Raw genomic sequence first — 19,266 nt, 5'->3', positions numbered from 1 at the left:
CTCACTGGCCAATCTGAAGTACAAAAAGGCCCTGAACCCTTTGCTACATTTCATTATATAGTCAGGACCTCTTTCACTTGGAAACATCTTTTAACAATGGAAATTTGCATTCAGAGGTTACACCTTTGGGTGTAGGGAGACCATTTGTCTAGAGGCCAACTCCTCCTTATGTGCCAGTTATCCATAAACTCTTAAAAACCTTATTACCTTTTGTTTTACTTATTTGGAAATGAGACATTTGTACCAGTCGCACTGAGACAGTTTAAATGATACCAAACATGAACGATACGCTGTGTTAATCATTCATATTAAACTATACATTTTCTTGGGTGAATTCGTGTGATCATCTGAGAGAGAGAGGGGGTGAGAGATGTAGATTAGGATGACTCGGAGGTGAGACTTTCGTCTTGATGGTGCACGGGGGCCAGTTCAAATGGTGATTTCCAGAGAGGTCCTTTTGTCCTCTCAGGGCCTGGTCGCTCTTAAATCAGACTGTCCGGCATTTCCTAATTTCTCAATTCTTACAGTTTTCTCTCCTTGACTCCATGGGTCAAATTCACATGAGCTCCTATGGAGTCACTGATAAACGTTTATTGTAATCCTTTGAGATGTAACCCAAAAATTGTCTTTTCAATGTTAACATCTGTAGAAGCTTGCAGAGGGCTGTGTTCACCTGCAGAACACCTGGTCTCACCAGGTGTGTGTAGCTTGAGTCCAGCAGGGGGATGAATGCGTTCAGGTTCTCTTCCTGTGATCTTGTGATGTAAGCAAAGTTCGTAGAGTCAATCTGGACCTTTGTGACTTGTTCAGTTGACGTGTCATTCCTTCATGGAGAAACTTCTGCTTCTCTGGCACCTTCTCCGCGATGATGATCTGACCCTTTTTGACCAATCCTGTCACCTCCAGCGGTGCGGCTGTCTGGGCAGACCTCAGTGGATGAAGGGGTTCTCCTTGGTTCACACTGCTTTGTGTGAAACACCTGAAAAGCATCTTAAATGTCCACTTCACGATTGAGCACTTATGAACTTAAAGTCGTAGGGAAATGCATGGGAACACATAATGCAACAAAATCATGCCATGTTCAATATAAAATATCATGTTCATGTCAGCGAGTGCGAATGGTACATCTGGTCTCAATTGTTTCTCAGGGTCGTGTAGGATGGTCTCATTTTAAATGTTCAATTCTTCACTACCACTGTGATGTTAAATGGTAGTGGAATTTAAATATTATTAGTCTGAATTATTCAAAGGAAATGCAGCAAGAGGTCGGTGTAACCTAAATAATAAAATCAATGGTATGCATCAATTAATCTTGTAATAACAGTAATAATATTCAATCACAATTAGGAAGAAAGTGTGTGTGAGTGTGTTATGAGACCATCAAATGAACTGAAATGGTACAACATAACAAAATCCATAGAGACGCAGTACAACTTAAATTTAATTAACTATAATAATGACAAATACAGAGCATGGTGGTAATAAAGTAACAAAAACAAAGAAAACCCTGACCACACATATCTACAGGGAAAGTGAAACTTGCCTGCCTCCCGACCAAAAATAAAAGACAAGTTTTGTTGTGAGTCTTCCGGGTCCTCTGACTGCTACACTAAACTAACCCTAAACTAAACGTGAAAAACCATCACCAAATACCACCAGCTCTAAATATAAAATATAAACTAAAAACAACAAGAGTCGATCCCATACCGGGAACGTACTTGTGAAACAAAAGTACCGCTGCTGCTGGGTCCGACTCCGTAATGGGCGAAGTCTTCTGTTGTGAAGAGAGACAATGGGATCCATTTGCAGCTTTATCAGAGAATGGTCAAGACAGGCAGGGTCAATAACGGCAAACAGGGCAATGCAGGTTAGGCAGAGACAAACCAGGTGAACAGGCAAGGGTCGAGGCAGGCAGCAAGAATCAGTGGCCGATAAACAATCCAGGTCAGGGCAGGCAGCAGAGAATCAGCAACGATAAACAGTCCAAGGTCAATAACAATCTCAAACACGGAAAATAACGCTCAGAGATGATGGCCGGGGCACATCAAGACTTCATGATCAAGATGGATGTGTGGAAGTGGTTTATATATGTATGTGTAAATGAGGTGCAGGTGTGTAGTGCAATCAGTCCCAGGTAAGAGGCATTATGGGAATTGGAGTTTGGTGAGTAATGTTAATATTTTCCGGAGACGGTTCCCTCCGGTGGTGAAGAGGAGGCGGTGCGGGAGCTCCTGCTCTGTAACACATGGTCAATCTGCTTCTTCATTTAGAGGAGCAATCTCGAATAAAGCGCCTCTTTTTTTCTTTATCGCTCATCATTTTCAAGACACAAGTGAAAACAAGTTTTTTTTCACTTTCTATAACTTTTTCTGGGACAGGATTTTTCCATGATCCTCCTCTTAACATTGGATGATGGTCTTTAAACTCATCCCACGATTTAAAGTTCTCCATCATGAGGAAGTTAAGGAAAAACGTGTTAGGATACCTGATAACTTCTGAGAATAAAACAGCACACAGTGCAGTGGCGTCTCCACAGACCTGTATAGAAGCATTAACTTTACCATGATAACCGTTAATGAAGTTCCAGAGCGTCTCAGAACAGTTTTTATTTAATTGTTTTGATGTTTTCATTTTCGTATAACAAAGATTTTTTAAATTAACAGCTATCTCTTTATCACCTTCTTTGATTGGAACGCAATACAGATCGTCTGGTCGCATCTTTACCGTAAATTTACCAACTAAGAAGTAGATAGCCTGCCTAACTGTTTTTTTATACCAAATTTCAGCGAGAAAATAAATTAAGTTAACATAGTGAGTAAAATCTTCTATTATGATCGGTTTCCCTGCTATGATGTTAATGTCTAGGCCTACGACATTACTAATGATGTCTTGAATTGTTATAGGCCTATGGCCATGATCAGTAGCGGAAACAGAATTAGAGCCCACGTCCCAGTTAGGACGCACTTTAAAGGGTTGGTTGCCCATTTTTGCAGGATCGTTTTTATTATAATTTAGATTAAATATATCAATTGTGTCCCTAAAATTTTTTTTTTTTTTCATCATCTGTGGAACGAAGGAGAGACGGACTGTCGGCTCGTCATTCCCTTTGTAATTAAACTACATAAACATAAAAAACAAGAGTTACACAAATTGCATTGACATTATGTATTTAATAAAACTGACAATATTTGTAAGACCGATCTAACTTACGGTGTTCCCTCTGACCTCCAAACACGAGCCGGCTTCAGGATCCTGAGCAGAGCTTTGGTTGTTGTCACTAAAATGTAAAAAATAAAATAAAAATACACTGTTCAAATATACAGTAATAATTAACTTCATCAAAATCTGAAAACTAATAGTTTAATGAAATGTAACTCTTCTCCTTCATGTTGTGTGAGAAGCACCGGGAGTTTTCCGCGTGGCCCACTTCAGGCAAAATTTGTTCATTAAAATCCTAAAACTCAAAATATCATTCTCAATATCTTACACTATAGGACATGGTAAATCTGAAGACTTTCACTTTCAATGCCCAGGATTAGGGTCCTTTCAGATATTGTTCAAATAAATATATAGAGGTGGTCATAAGTTTAAAATTAAAAATTTAAAAAAAAATTTTTAAAGAAAAAGGCTGAATTTATGTGTTGATATGTGTACAAGTTTGTGATTGACACTTAGCTGCAGGGTCCAGGGTTGCTGGGCAACAGGGGCGGGGTTATAGAGGGACAGTTATAGAGATACGACTGTGAGTTTGTTCGACAACTGCGAATGTTAAATAAAAGTAACTACCGAGTTTTTCAAAGATAAAGTTTGGCACAATGTTCCACAAACTGTTTGGATTTTACAAAAATCTTTTAATCCAGTTGATTATTAAAAATCAAACTTCCATAAACAGGCTCTAACTTGTTGGTCACTTTTGTACAAACAGTCTCTCCTCACAAATGTTTTATCTGGAACAACATGAACATCATATATAGAAACAAGACTCTCTTCATAGAAAACTGGTTTAAACATGATATCTGGTATCCAAATTATTAAATAACTGGTATCCCTGATGTGTATTTATTTATTATAATTCTTTTTATATATATATATATATATGCTATATATATATATATATATGCTATATATATATATATATATATATATATATATATATATATATATATATATATATATATATTATTCCTTATGAAAATGTGAACTGTATCTAAATGATTTTTGTATGACAAGATCAATTTCTATTTTCGGCAAATTGTAACAAATGTTTTCTGCAATAAAAAAAAGAGAGTCCGACCAAACCCTTACTTTTCAGGCTGACGAGCCACTGCGCATGTGCAGTCCTAAACGCGAGTCTCAGGTTCCTATGGGAACCGGAGCTTCTAACAGATCGATGCAGTGACGCAATGACTTTACCAATCAGCGATTGGCTCGTTGTTGTCCTAATCCTTAAATTGCATTTGAATGTTTTCCTCTGCAAATAACAAACACACACACACACACACACACACACACACAATTACACACACACACACACACACACACACACACACACGCACACACACTCTGTCAGGAAATAATTTTTTTTTAAAGTAGTCTGCAACCCACGTGTCTGGCCAATAGCTCCTCCTTCTGAACAGGTAAGGCTAGAGAAAACTTAAGGAAACTGGCAGTGATTTTAATATGGTTTGTTTTTTTTGTTTTTGTTTTTTTTTACCACGAATTAATCGGTCCTAAAACGGACCTTGGGGGTTTTGTCGAGGAGGGGACAAACGCTCCATTCGGACAAGGTGAGACGGAGAAGGTGCTCCACCTCTTTGCCTCAGCTACTGCACCCCAGGCTACTGATTTTACTTCCCCCTTCTTTTTTTTTTCTTTATGAATCTTAGGAGGCTCTTGACTTGTCAATATTTCTCTCCCTTGCAGCTGCTCTTATAGACTTCTTTCCTTCCTTTACCTCAGCGGCTGCACTCGGCTGTAAGCGGAGTAATATTACAGCGGCTGTAATATTACATTAAAATATGTTTAAGACTAAACTTAAGTTGTGCCTCATGTCTCACTTTACCCCACAGCATTTGTCTCACTTTACCCTACCGCCACATTTTAGAAAAAAACGATCTCTCTTAGCAATTCAGGCTTATCTTCAGCTAGCATCATCACATGGTTTTATATGTTGGTAGTTCATCAACATGTATGATATAAGTTTTTCTACCTGAATCAATTAGCTTTGGCACAACAGTTGATTAAAGGGTACATAACATGCACACCCAGATAGCAAAAATCATCTGGCCCAGATCTGGCCCAGACACTTCGTAAGTTCTGGGCCAGATCCGCGCAACGGACCCGGGCCGGTGTCTTTTGGCACAACGGGCCAATACCGGCACGGATCCGTTTTTTCCTCATCCGGACCAGAACTGGGCCAGCTCCGGATTCCTTTATGGCGATTTGGCCCAGATGTGGGCCAGATCTGGTCCAGCTCTGTTTTGAATCTGTTCCAGATCCATGCCGGATAAGGGCCGGATCAGGGCCAGCTCATTTTGTAGACCGTACACACACACTCTAGTAATATACATATCTAGAATTTTCAAGAATCTTCTTATATACATTATATAATATCTTATGGTCTTATGCCACTGATATTTTTTCTGTTAGATTTTAACATGAAATGCTTGAAAGTACTGATTTAGATGTAAAGACAATTAATGTATTGAACACTTTTGTACACTAAAATATCACTTGATAAACTAGTTAGCACTAACTAATATCCACAACTTTACAATAATCATGCATTCAAAAAAATTTGGACAGAGTAAATTAGAATATTCAAGGGCCAGCTCATTTTGTAGACTGTACACACACACTCGCTCTCTCTCTAAAAAGTATAAGAGGTATACATATCTAGAATTTCAAGAATCTTCTCACATGATCTAATATCTTATAGTCTTATACCACTGATATGTTTTCTGTTAGGTTTTAACATAAAATGCTTAGGCAACAAAAAGTTGAAAGTAGGCTTTAGAAGTTTACATGAAATTTTACACTTTACACTAAAATACCACCTGTGTTAGCACTAATTCACAGCTGCCCACTATTTCACAATAATCATGCATTCGGAAATAAACAAATTTGACATTCAAGGGCTTTTATTTTGATCCATCTTCCATTTATTTGAATAAACAAAATGCAAAAATGTTCATCATACAACAAGAACCAAACAGAACGGGTAGGAAAGCCATGGAACTACAAACCCCTTCAGAACTGCCGTTTAATTCCCATGAGGCATCTGCAAACAAAAGACAAAGAAAAAAGCCATTAGTTTTGTTGAGATCTATTAAAGCAGAGGTCAGAGACAGACTATTGATTGACTATAAATGGACCTATTTTAAGTTGAGTTGTATTGTCTGTATTTGGGCTAATAATATAATATTATGACACTGCTGTTTTTTTATTTGTAAACTAGTCTTTAAAGTCCCTGTAAAGTCAAAATTAAGTATAAGTTTGTCATACCACAAAAATATGTGTTATTAGCCACCCAGCCCAATTTGAATGATTAAAAAAGCCGCCAAGTAAATAAAATAAGCTATCAAAATCTCGAAAGAATGAGCCGTATTCTCAGCTCTCAAACGCTGGGGGCGTGTCCGCTGGCTGCGCTGAAACCACGCCCACTCGCGGGAAATATGACTCGCGCAGTCTCGCGGGCACGCGCTGCCAATGATGGCACCAGTTGTCGGCGCGAAGGGAGGATGAAGGCCGAGGCGGGAGATAGTCGGTTCGGCCCCATTCACCACCAGTAACAATGGATTATCATTGAATTCCTGTTGTCTCCGACGAAAGTTTATAAACTGGGGTGCGTTTCCCAAAACCATCGTTGCTAACTACGTTGACTAACTCCTGATCTCTACAGAGGCGGGTGTTGGTGGTGATCATCAGCTCTCCATCAAGGTAACGTTAGCTCTTCACAAGATTAATCCACCTCTTCTTGATATGATAATTTTTTGGAAATTTAAATAAGGACACCGATCTGTTTTGGAAGTGATCGCATTCAGGTTATATGCATTTATGTGACGAAGGCATAGCCAGAGCCGTGGGCATAGTAGCTAGTAAACTGTAGGCTGATAGTAACTCGCGACTGAGCTGCGATAGGCTCAGGGACTCTAGTGCGTCATCAAGTAGGGGCGTGTCCAAGAGCTCGGTGGCTTCAGTGCATAATCGAGCCCCCGTTTTAGCCCCGCCCAAAAAATCCAGATCACAGCAATGGTGAAAAACTGTTTAACGGTCTAACTCCACAATTCAGTACTTCACAGCTCTCAGTCTTTGTAATATGTTTTAGCAATGCATTTCTAGCATTTATGATGTGTTTATAAATTTTTTATAGAATTGCCTTTTCAGGGACTTTAACGAAAACAGTAGATGTAATTACCATTAAATGAGAAATCGGACTCCTGAGGGGCTCAACATGTCTCTGATTGGCCATTGGTACCATGTGCTCAACATACAGTATATAATGGCTGTGATTGGCTACAATGATCAATGTTTCAAAAACATGTTGTTTTCACCGACCGCTTATCACCGATAGATGGATCCGCTGATAGACGCCAGATTTGAAACGCTGTGTAAGTCCTGGATGAAGACATGTTTTTGAAACGTTGATCATTGTAGCCAATCACAGACATTATATATTTTGAGCCGTGGACACAATGGCCAATCAGAGACATGTTGAGCCCCTCAGCAGTCAGATTTCTCATGCAAATGCAACCAGGAAAACGTTCCTAAGGGATTATAGATTAACGTTCTGCACGCATCTGAATTAGACTGAGAAATCTTTCCATTAGTTCTTGGGGAACCACCCTGATGGCTTGTAAAATGTGAAACCAGGACTGACCAATCAGGATTCCTCTATAGTAATACAAACCACCACATTTCTGCTGGATTTTGTATTCAGTTTTTGTTTTAAGGATGGTTCGAGCATCCTTGGGCAGTTCTGGGTGGTACAATCTCAACAAACTAAGAAGGGCTGTGAGGGCTACTAAAGAAACACCAAACTGTACAGACCAATTGGCTAAACTTTCAACAAGGCTGACTGGCTCATCTGCAAACTCAGATTCTGATTCAGAGTCAGGCTCTGAAACATGTTGTCTCTCTGTCACTTCTCCAATGTCATCTGTGCAAACAGAATCTAAATGGTCATCTGTGTGAGGGAGTCTAGAGTCATTACTGCTTTGTGTATCATTTGTGATGGAATCTGTGTGAGTTTGAGTTGGTTCTGATTCTAATAGACAGTCTTCTGCAATGTCATGAAGTCGTTTCTCAAGGGAAATACGAGCCCTCCGTCTGACTCCAGAGCTTGTTAAAGGTGGTTCCCTTCTTTTCATTGTTTCTAAAAAGAGTAATTGTGGCAAACAGAAAAGTAATTAAACTGTTATTGTCTTTAAAACATGTAGTATACATTCTGGATGGGGAGATACACAATGTGTCTGTATCTATGTAGATGTGTATGTGTATATATATATATATATATATATATATATATATATATATATATATATATATATATATATATATATATATATAAGATTGAGCCACTGTAGTCACTTGGACTATATTAACGATCTCTTCAATAACTTTCCTGGGCCAGCAAGTTTGGGCCACCTAGCAGCCTATGGAAGTGACCCAGCACTCAGATTTCATCAAAAATATTTTAATTTGTGTTCCGAAGATGAACGAAGGTCTTACGCGGTTAGAACAACATGAGGGAGAGTAATTACTGACAGAACTTTCATTTTTGGGTGAACAACCCTTTAAAGCTGCAGTCCTCTAGTGGTTAATAAAAAGAACTGCATGCATTTTGCGGAAGAACATTGTAGCCGGAGCTACTTCTCTCTATGATGGACTAGACACGCAGGTCCTGAGACACGAACCAGTCTAAAATAGTCCCAATATAAACACTTATTACAGGTGTAACATAGATATTCAGGGAAAGAGAAAAACACGATTTGGAAAATGGATTCATGATGTATTCGCTCATTATGCACATTTTGTACATTTTGAACACAAAAACACAAAAAAATGTTACGAAAAAAAAAAATGACGGACTGCACAGTCACTGCAGTTGTAATTAAATGCAGTCTTGGAGAGCAGACTATACTTACCGGTATTTCAAAAACGTTTTTAAACTTTTGGCAGGTAACGTTAATATAAAATCTCTTTTAAAATGAGGGTCTGCGGGAGACCTTAGCTAAGTTAGCTTAAGGGTTGACATAACGTAACGTTAACGCAAGCTATCAATGACATAACCACGCAGCACATTAAAAAAAAATAGACATTTATAATGGTTCATAATAATAAATAGAAGCAGTTAAATTCGTCAATTATATATTCGTTAATTACAGTCTTCTGGACCATCTTCGTGTTAGCATGCTCTCCCTTTGATAACATTAGAGTCAGCTAACGTTAATACTATTCAAAACCGATCAAAGGAGCAAAAAAAAACATTTTAAGTTAACGAATACACAACATAATCAAGAAATTAATTCATTAATAGCAGTTTGAGCACACTATGGAACTTACCTTGGTGAAGTTTTGGAGGTAGGATACCGAGTTACCGATCTGGCTGCCTCCTTCGCTCTGCTGCAGAAAGAAAAATCGCGCGCTCGTATCACGGATGTGGCCCGAATCTGTTTCGCGACTGTTGTTCCCGCGCACTAAAACTAGGGCCCGGGCTGGATCCGTATTACAGCAGTGAAACGGACGTGACTTTAACGCGGATTTGCCGGTTTAGAGACGGATCCGGCTCGGAGTCGTCTGCTGTCTGGGCAGTTTCACCTAATCTCATGTTAATCTTGAGTACCTGTAGAGTAGTAGTGCATCCTTAATATCTCAAAAAAGTGTTTAGTTTTATTATATTTATAAAAGAAAAATACAGCTTTCCGATTCTCTCCAAAAAAAGCCGAAGTCCTGGAGGCGGAGCTATAGAGTTAAGCGGTAGCTTTCCAGCAAAAGACAGAAATCTGATCCAGTTGTACTTACATGAATGGGGTCTTTTATCACTGGGACCGATCCACGTTTTAATAGCAAACGATCTTGCAAATCCAGCGTCGACCTGGGCCTTGTTAATAAAACATTCGTCACTGAAATGACCAGAACACACAACCGCACTTCCTACACTCCGTTGCTGCCCCGGAAAAACAAACTGCATCCACTGTTCCTGTAACACTGGGTTCTTTAGAAAACTGAACACGGTAAGCTTTCCCTCACATCCAAAAACACACTTTTTTGGAGACATTCTTGAACAAATCCTATGCAGCGCTGCCGATGATTTCCTGTTGAAGCGCGTTGATGTGCGCGGTCTCGCTCTCCTCTGGTCGACGTGTGCGCGGGCGAGCTTTTCCGAGAGAAATGCTCATATAAGGAGTTCCACTCTCGTCTACGTCATTAGATCCACGATCGAAAAAAAAACAGCCAAAACTTGTACCAACCCGGAAGTAAGATTTTCGGCACAGAAATTCTCCGTTATTCGTCCAAAATATTTTTTTAAAAACTTTGCCCATGTTTAGCATGAGAATCCATCTCTTTAACACTGTAAACAACTCTGAATACATGAAACACCATTGTACCCCCCTTTAAGTTGACAGCAAGAAAATTTACTTTCACATGCAAAAAAAAATATTTTTGTGAAAAAAACATGCTAATTACAGCACCATGAGGTCCTCTCCTTCATGGCCAAGGGTAAATGGAAGGGGCTTGAAAACATAATGGTCTTATGACCACAATTGTGTTCCGTTGCCTAGATATAGGGGGTGTCTCACATTACCCGATGTCTCACATTACCCCGTTCTCCCCTATTATGTTTACATTTTATTATAGCCTATTTCTCGTTTGTATGTGTTTGTTTCTTCTTTGAATAGATTGAAATAAAGATTATTCATTCATTCATTCTTTCTTTCATTCAAAAGAAAATACTTTATGACCTACCTGTTCATTTGTTATTCTTGCCTGTTAAGTCTTGTTGTGTGAGACATCGGTAAGGCAATGTCATATGGCGCGCTATATACTCGATTGAAAGTTCATCCGAAAGTTTTGTTCCTTTGAGCACGTGTCATGACGTCAGCTTCTTGAATTTTTTTTAACCATGCAATTATCCAAGCTGATGTTGTGTAATACAGCACTTGCCTCGAGTACCTTATTGCTTTTATAAAACGGTTGCCACACAATACACATATTAAAGCCGAAAAATATTTATCTATGCAACTTTCATGAAGAAGAATCACTAAAAGCATTCCTTCCGCTGGAAAAAAATAAAATAGTCCCTGACCGTAAACAGCAACAGAAGGACGACGCAACTGACAGATGACTAACGTTATAGGCACGGGAAACCAAATTCTCTAGCCTAAACCAGTTTGTGAATAAATCACTATTTCTGAAAAACCGTAAACAAGTTCACGCAGTTAGACACGGTTTACAAATCTCCTGTACTCTTTTTTTCAAAACTCTTAACACATTCTCACCTATTAAAACACACATCACACTGTGATACATTTGTGTCGCAAAAAAGACAAAACTTCACACACAACAATTTAAAATTGTTCACACTGATTTCTAATTTTGTGATCCAACTGTATAATATGAGCCAGTGCAGAGTGTACATCTGACACAAGTGCACTGATGGGGCGTAGCACCAAATTCTGGGCCCTATATACTCTCAATGTCAGTGGGCCCCTTACACATGCCATTGTACGATGCCGGTTAGCAAAATGAAAATTCAATTTTGAATGATTTTTTTTTTTTTATTATTTGAATATAAACAAGTATAAATAGTGTTTAAATCTATAATAAAATCAGATTATAGTAATGACTGGTTCTTTCATTCACCACCTGAATTGATGCATTTGGCCTACTTGTGCTCAAATACCTTTAAACCTTAGGCTACATCGGGTTTGTGTACTAACATTTTGATCCATGATACTGATGCAAGTTTTAAATTAAAAACATTTATTTTTGAACAGGAGAACACAAGACAACTGGATATTTTGGAAATATTCAAATTTGAAAACTTTCCACAAAAATGATGGTAATTAAAGGAAATTAATATAAATTAACTGGAATTTGGTGATAATTTCAACAAACTATCATATCCAAACATATATATCAAAACATATTTTTTTAAATAGTAAACAAACAACATGATCTTTTATCAGACTTATTTTAGAGTAGAACTTTAAAACTTTAACTCTTGTAATGAACCATTAATTCTTCCACGGAATAACAAAAACATGAATGTTGAGTAAAATATTACTCATCATTACACTTTATGTAGTTTGCAAGCTCAAGTGTGTCCTCAGTACTCCAGGGTTGAAGAAATCATCAGTGCATGTGATGGAGGAATGCACAGTGCATGTAGGGGGCGTGGCCTCGGTAGCCCTGCAGTGTGCATGTGATTTAATAGCAGAGACAAGTGTGCTGCATTAAATCTGCTTGTTTTAGCCAAGATTATGCTACAGTATATTTTCCTCAACTATATTTAAGTTCCCTGTTAAAGGAATAACCTTTCAGTTTTGTAAATTCCCATTAATTCCCTTATATTCCTGTTAACTCCCATTGAAATTGTCCAACTTAGAAAATTCCCAGAATTTTGCAACCCTATTCATTGGCTTTGATAACATCATGAATTTATTGAGCATTGACTATAGCTTTTAAGCACAGCACTGTGCCACAGAACCACTGGTTGTTTCTGAAACTGGTTAATGTTGGCAACCTGACGTTAGCTGGCCTGGCCCATAATTTACTTACAGCAACAAGCAGCCTGGTTGACAAACTAAGCTAAAGATTTAACATTAGCATACATACATTAGCAGAAGCTGTCTGGAGTTGACTACGTTAACTTTAATTGGATGTAGGTGCATAACAAGCAAACTCAGTTCACCTTTTTGGAAAGAAAGCAGTCATCAGCTGCTTCACCTCATTCTGCCTCCTTTCTTTTTCCTTCCTGTCTTTCTTCTTTTGAAAGCCCGATTTTGGCTTTTTGCGCAGCATGATCAGGCTCCCAGGCTCTAGACTCACTGCGTTACTTGTTTGCCGCCGGCTGCTGTCTATGGGCGGACTAAACCATTTGTTTTTTGGAGGGGGGGGGGGGGGGGGGGGGGGGGGGGGGGGGGGGGGGGGTAATTATCTCAGTTGGTGTTATCAAATTATTTTGAAATGAATAATGACATCAATTGGAGGGCCCAATTAATTCGAATTAGGCTACAAAAAAAAAAAAAAAAATTACAAAAAAAAGAAAAAAATAATTGATGGGATTTCAAAGGGCCCTCTACCTAGACGGGGTCCTGGTTAGTCAGGTCCACTTTTCCCCCCACTACCACGCCCATGGATATGAACAATATATGGAAACAACCTGAGAGGAGGAAGAGTACATGTAAGAGGAGGACGAGGAAGAGCAAGGTGTGGACAGTGTTGTCAAGGCTGGATGTGTCAGACTAGAAGGTTTTTCCCATATGGAAATCCCATGTGTGCATTTTGCAAGAATCCAACTTTAAAAAGTCTTTACTTCAAAACAGTGGCAGTGAGGGAGCTATTCTCACTGAGAAAAAACAGAGAATAGCCGTTTCTCAATACCAAGTACGCAAAGTTCGGACTTGAGACCTTGGCAGTTCGGACTTGACAAGTTCGACTCAGGAGAACGAACTCCCGAGGACGGGAGGACGCAAGTCCGATAATTCTGCAATTGGAACAGCGGCGTACTTGATCGCGTCACTCAGCTCGCTCTGGCTACTCCGGTAATCTCTTTATGTAAATCTAGGCTACAAATAAAACAAAATATGTTATAAACCACCACTCTGCCTCTTTTCATTTTCATTTAAAAAAATCTAAAAACATAATGGCCAGTGGCCACACAAATGTGGTTCAGGCAACGCAATTGATTATCTTCACTGCATATTTATAACAACACGAAATATAAAGCACAACCCTGACTCTTGATGATGAATAAAAAAAAATTATAATATTGATCATTAAAACTAACATTTAGCAAAAAGAGACAGGGTTGTGTCATTTTATTATATGTACATACAGTTAAGAGAATGTAGGCAACACATATGCTATAATAAAATATTTTATATGTTTTAAATATATAAAATAAAATGACATAACCTTTTTTTGTTAAATGTCAGTTTTAATGATCAATAATAGCCATTATAAAAGTATAAGTAGCCTAAAAGGTATAAGAAGCTATACAATAGTAAAGCAAACGATTCAGTCAAACAAAAGTCAGCTCTCTAGGCTACAACATTAAAGTTAAATTGACTAAATAAAGCTATGAAACTTCACTTTGCCCTCAGCTTAACGTTTTGCCAGGGAACAAATAAAATAAATAAATCGCCTGTTGGATATACAGAAGACGATTTATATCTCATGTTAAACCACTAGACTAGAGACATCCGAGCCAGCGGCAAGTCAGCAGCAGTAGCCGAGGAAAGATTGTTCTCGGCGGGGTACATGAGCGCCGAGCATCCGATTGCCTGGATCTCACAACTCCGAAACCGTCAGATCAAATTTTCAAATAGGCGCTATCTTTATAAATAAGCCAAAGATTTGATCTTTAAACAACTACATTCTCGCCTGAAATACTCTTAAAACTACATTTCGTGACACAATTACAGCAGTATTTTTAAATTACGCGGGTTTCTCCTCTGCTATTTGCTTGCTGGTTGGTGTGCGATGCATTCTGGGATACCTGGCTGTCTCGAGTTCGCACAAGTCACCTCTCGATGCATCCTCGGTAAAAGGGGCGGATCAAGAACACATCCGGGGATTCGAACTGGACTTGGCTAGATGTGAACTTTGAATTGGAACAGTACTTGGGCAGCGACTGATGACGTTTCACAAGTCCACAAGAACACAAGTATAGACAAGTTCGCATATTGAGAAACGGCTAATGTCTAATAGGAAGAGAATTGGCACTCTCTGCTTACTTCCGGTTTCTGGACAGGCTGCAGTAACGCGTCTCTGTCCATGCGGGGGCGCTCGAAGGCGAGTGCAGAATGAATGGAGGTCTATGGCGAAAAACCCTCAAAATCCACTTTTCTCAGAATATAATTTTTGTCTAGTAATTTGAATGTTGTATTCGAAAGGAGATGCAAAGAAATTACACATTGCTGGGTGTTCGATTTTTTAGAGTCACTTATTTGGTTTAAAAAGTCTTTTAAAATGTCAGATTAGCAGAATGCTAGCGTGTTATGGGCAACAACAACTCAACCTGTAAGAAATCGAAAAGAAATAAGTACTCGTTCATTCAACTTTCGACCTATAACCCATGTTGAACTTGCAAAGCCTACAATCAAATCTGAGATTTCTCAACGGCAATCGGGTGAATTTAGCCGTCTAGCCCCATTGACTCCCATTCAGTCTGCACTCGCCCGCGATCACCTCCAGTGGAATTCTAATGGAACTGCAACCAAGATCGATACAATGGGGCTAATAGGAAGTGCCAAGGCTCTCCGTAGACGGGCTCTGGAAAAACCCAGTTACTCCTTGTTAATGGTTGTCTTGTCATGAAACTGCAGACACACAGACCATAGACCTAAATAAGATTTGAAAGAATATTGATAATATTGAATACTCAATTGGCAAAAACTGTGTAGTGTGTCTAATCTTGCATTTCTATATCTAATCAATATAACTGTAATAAACTGCTTACCATTTTCCTGTAAACCAAACTGATCACTCCAAGAAATCAACTATTTAAATCCCAAATTATATTTTTATTACTATTTTGTTCTGCTTGACCAAAACTTAACAGGCAGAATGGTAAAGTATAAATGAACACAATACAACTTAAATGCCAGAACAGTAAAGTCATAAATTAACACAATTTACCTATAAATAATCTATAAAATGCTGTTAAAACAGTATAACATATCAATTAACAAAATGTGGCTGCTATAAGATTCACAAGCTTCATTTATAGCAGCAAGCCCCGACTCTCCCGGGGGCATGTTTCAGATGATCGGCTGCAGACTTTATTTGGGCCTCTGTTGCAGCTGGGTCCCATTTCATGACAGCAGCTACAATCAAAGCAAAAAAATCAACATGTAAAATAAATAAATACAAACGCCACTGTTGTGGTTTAACTTGCAGCAGAGATACATGGTATACATAGTTGAAAATGTGAGTACTCGAATCAATTAAACAAAATAGTTATTAAATCACAAATCAAGTAAAATTACATCAAGCCTGATATAAAGAATTCCACACACACACACACACACACACACACACACACACACACACATACATATATATATTCGTATAAGTCAATTCACTATGACGTCACAACAGTAATAGACGTTCTTCAGGGTGGCAAAAGCCGAAGCGTTCTTATGGCATGTAATATGTAAATTGCTTTTTTACCCACCGTCGGCAGTAAAAATGTAATACAAAAAAATGTAATTAAATATAATGCGTTTTTTATCATAATAACAACTATATTTAAAGATGTAAAAAATAATATGTAATATAATAGGCCTACACATAATTAGCTAAATACTCTCTATAGCTCTATTCTCTAGCCAAAAATAACTTGCTATATATCATGGTCATTAAATAGCTTTCCTGCGGTAAATGTTATGTGACATAATTGTTCTCCAGCTAGTATATCGACCTTTTTGCGCGGTGGAAAAACACTTGGTCGATATTATGTATGAGGAATATACATTTTGGTAAGTTGTAGCAACATTGTTCATTCATGTCTATTTAGTATTAGCTAGAGATGATCGGTTCATGTGCTGCTAAGGATCGGTCACGTCACATTTACAAGCGCCAAAATTGTATTTATTGTTTGAATTTCATAATAAAATCGACAGAATCTGAGAGCTGAGGATTTTTTTTATCATAAATAACCTTCTCTGTCTTGTCTGTCGGTCTCCGTGTCCTCTTTGCTTCGCGATTTTTCTGAGCGTGAGAAAATGGATGTGTGGCGTGAGAGCGTGTGAAAAAGTGACAATGGGCTTTATGCACAGCTGCACTACTTCCTGAACTTCAGGCAGGTCCTTTGTTTCCTGTCTGACATTATTGGACAAACTGATTAATCCAGGTGTGTCTGACCACCTGGATTAATCAGTTTGTCCAATAATGTCAGACATGAAACAAACGTGTTTGGAAGAAACGTGCCATGAATGAACTATCCAGTGTCTACAGATCAGCAACATTCACCATGGATTTACTGTAGTAACACTCACTGCAACTATGGAAGTTTGGCAGGAATAGTAGGCTATAATGCTATCAAGTAACGTTACGTCGGTTTTATTTCGACATTATGAATAAAATTGCTGCCCTTAAATGTTAATCTGAAATAAAATAAAATATAAAAAAATTGTTTATAACTACTACAATATTACAATAATTTTTTTTCAAGGAGCAATGAGCTGTTTGCATTATATGCTCCTAAGAAGAGTCAAGTGTAGCTCCATCATTGCTCAAAGTAAAAAATTATCATACTTTATGATGTTAGTTTTAATAAATACATTTTTGAAAAAATGAAATCAAGGAAATTTCTCTGACTTTTCTTTCTTTTTGCTGTATCAAAAACGTACCAAACCGTGACACAAGTGTATCGTATTGAACCGAACCGTGAATTTTGTGGACCGTTACACCCTTAACATATATATATATATTTATTTACATTTGAATACAGTTATTAAAGACCTGTTTGTGAAAGTTTTTTTATTTTTTTATTATATTTTTCTCCATTGCATCGTATAACATTGAATCGCATCGCATCGTAATAATAGTGAATCGTATTGCATTTCATCGGTAGCTGCTTATATGTATCTTTAATGTATCGAATCGTTGGCTATGCATGATCGAGATGCGCATCGCATCGGATTTTTTTAAATCGAGAATCGTTTTTGCATCGAAAATCGCTATTGTCCGCTATTGCGGAATCGTGACATTTTCTGAATCGTACACCCCTAATATAAACACATATAGTTGTTTGCTTGGAATACCCCTTTAATTGTAAATTTATTACATGTAAGGTTTATAAATAGTAGCTAAAGGAGAGTAAACTGGTTCCCCCTTCATTTTCTCTACCTTATGCCGTTCGAAAGGTATATGATTTTCTTTCTTCAGATGAACACACATTTTAGAAAAATAAACTAGACTTTTAGAAAAAATATCCATCTCTTGTTCAAAATACTGCAAGTGAATAGACACCAAAATGCTGAAGGTCGAAAAAAGTCCAACAGCATTGTAAAGCTCACATGATAAGTGCAGAAAACATCTTGTGTGAACAACACAGCAGGCTGTGAGTAGGCTGTACTGTATGAAGTTTCTGGTGCACGCACTTGCATTATATTGGCTTACAATAATGGTTCATTTTTCAAAAAAATCTTTGTGGAAAGAAAGTCAGATATACATCTGGAATGGCACGAGAAAAAAAAAGAAGAAAAAAAAAGATATTTTTTTTATTTTGGAGTGCATTGTGTTTTTAAAATTGACTACGGTTTTAGATACTGCAGTGGATACTTACTAGTGATGGACTTGTTTCTCTGTTGGTGCCTGTTCTGCTCCGTAAACATTGTTCCAATGCTTGATCTAAAAATAAAAAAAGTTAAAAAGTGTGTTAATAGATTATTGATCTGGGTGACATAGGACCATTTTTTAACGTGTTCCTTAAGTGTTAGGCTATATAAATCTGGAGAACCCTTACTAAAATTAACAATGTTTTGCGACACTAACAAAATGGAAATAAATTATTGTAATCAATCCACCATAAAAACATGGTTTCTACACTTTTACTATAATAAAACCATGGTTAATTTAGCAAATGTCCTTAAAAGAACAGCTCATCAAAAAAAAAAATGTTCTCTCATTATTTAGCCTACTCACCCTCATGTTGAAACTGTATGAGTTTCTTATGTAGAACCATAGGCCCTAATTAAGATATCTAGAGAAATTACTTTTTTGTTTTTCTCATACCATGGAACATACAGTTGTTTTATTCCCAACATTCTTGTGTTATATTTTTGGGTCAGCTAGGCCTGTAAACTCAAGAAGATAAATCATTGTTAGGTGGGTTTGAACTAGTGCATTTGAGCAGAGTTTACATGTTCTGCCTTTCACGTGTATTTTATGACAATACTCACCGCATCTGAACATCATGTGGCTGGATAATATTTATTCCCAAAATGCCTGGATCATGAAGGAAACACACACATACAGAGCAATATTATTTGTTTTTAATCACTAACAGAGACATTTGCAAAAGCTTGCAAA

The 19,266-nt window shown here is 37.8% G+C and overlaps 1 long non-coding RNA gene across 1 annotated transcript; it reads right to left on the bottom strand.

Annotated features, from left to right (window-relative positions):
• Positions 1-15,797: 15,797 nt before the first annotated feature.
• LOC311276676 lies at positions 15,798-19,030 on the bottom strand. The gene is made up of 3 exons (XR_014625114.1): positions 18,970-19,030; positions 18,521-18,585; positions 15,798-16,055 (listed from the first exon to the last, which is right to left on the bottom strand). It is a non-coding gene; the product is annotated as an uncharacterized lncRNA (long non-coding RNA).
• Positions 19,031-19,266: the final 236 nt, after the last annotated feature.

Source organism: Rutilus rutilus, assembly GCF_951802725.1.
Source record: "Rutilus rutilus genome assembly, chromosome: 1".
Classification (NCBI taxonomy): Eukaryota; Metazoa; Chordata; class Actinopteri; order Cypriniformes; family Leuciscidae; genus Rutilus; species Rutilus rutilus.
This window is presented reverse-complemented; position numbering and strand designations above follow the sequence as displayed.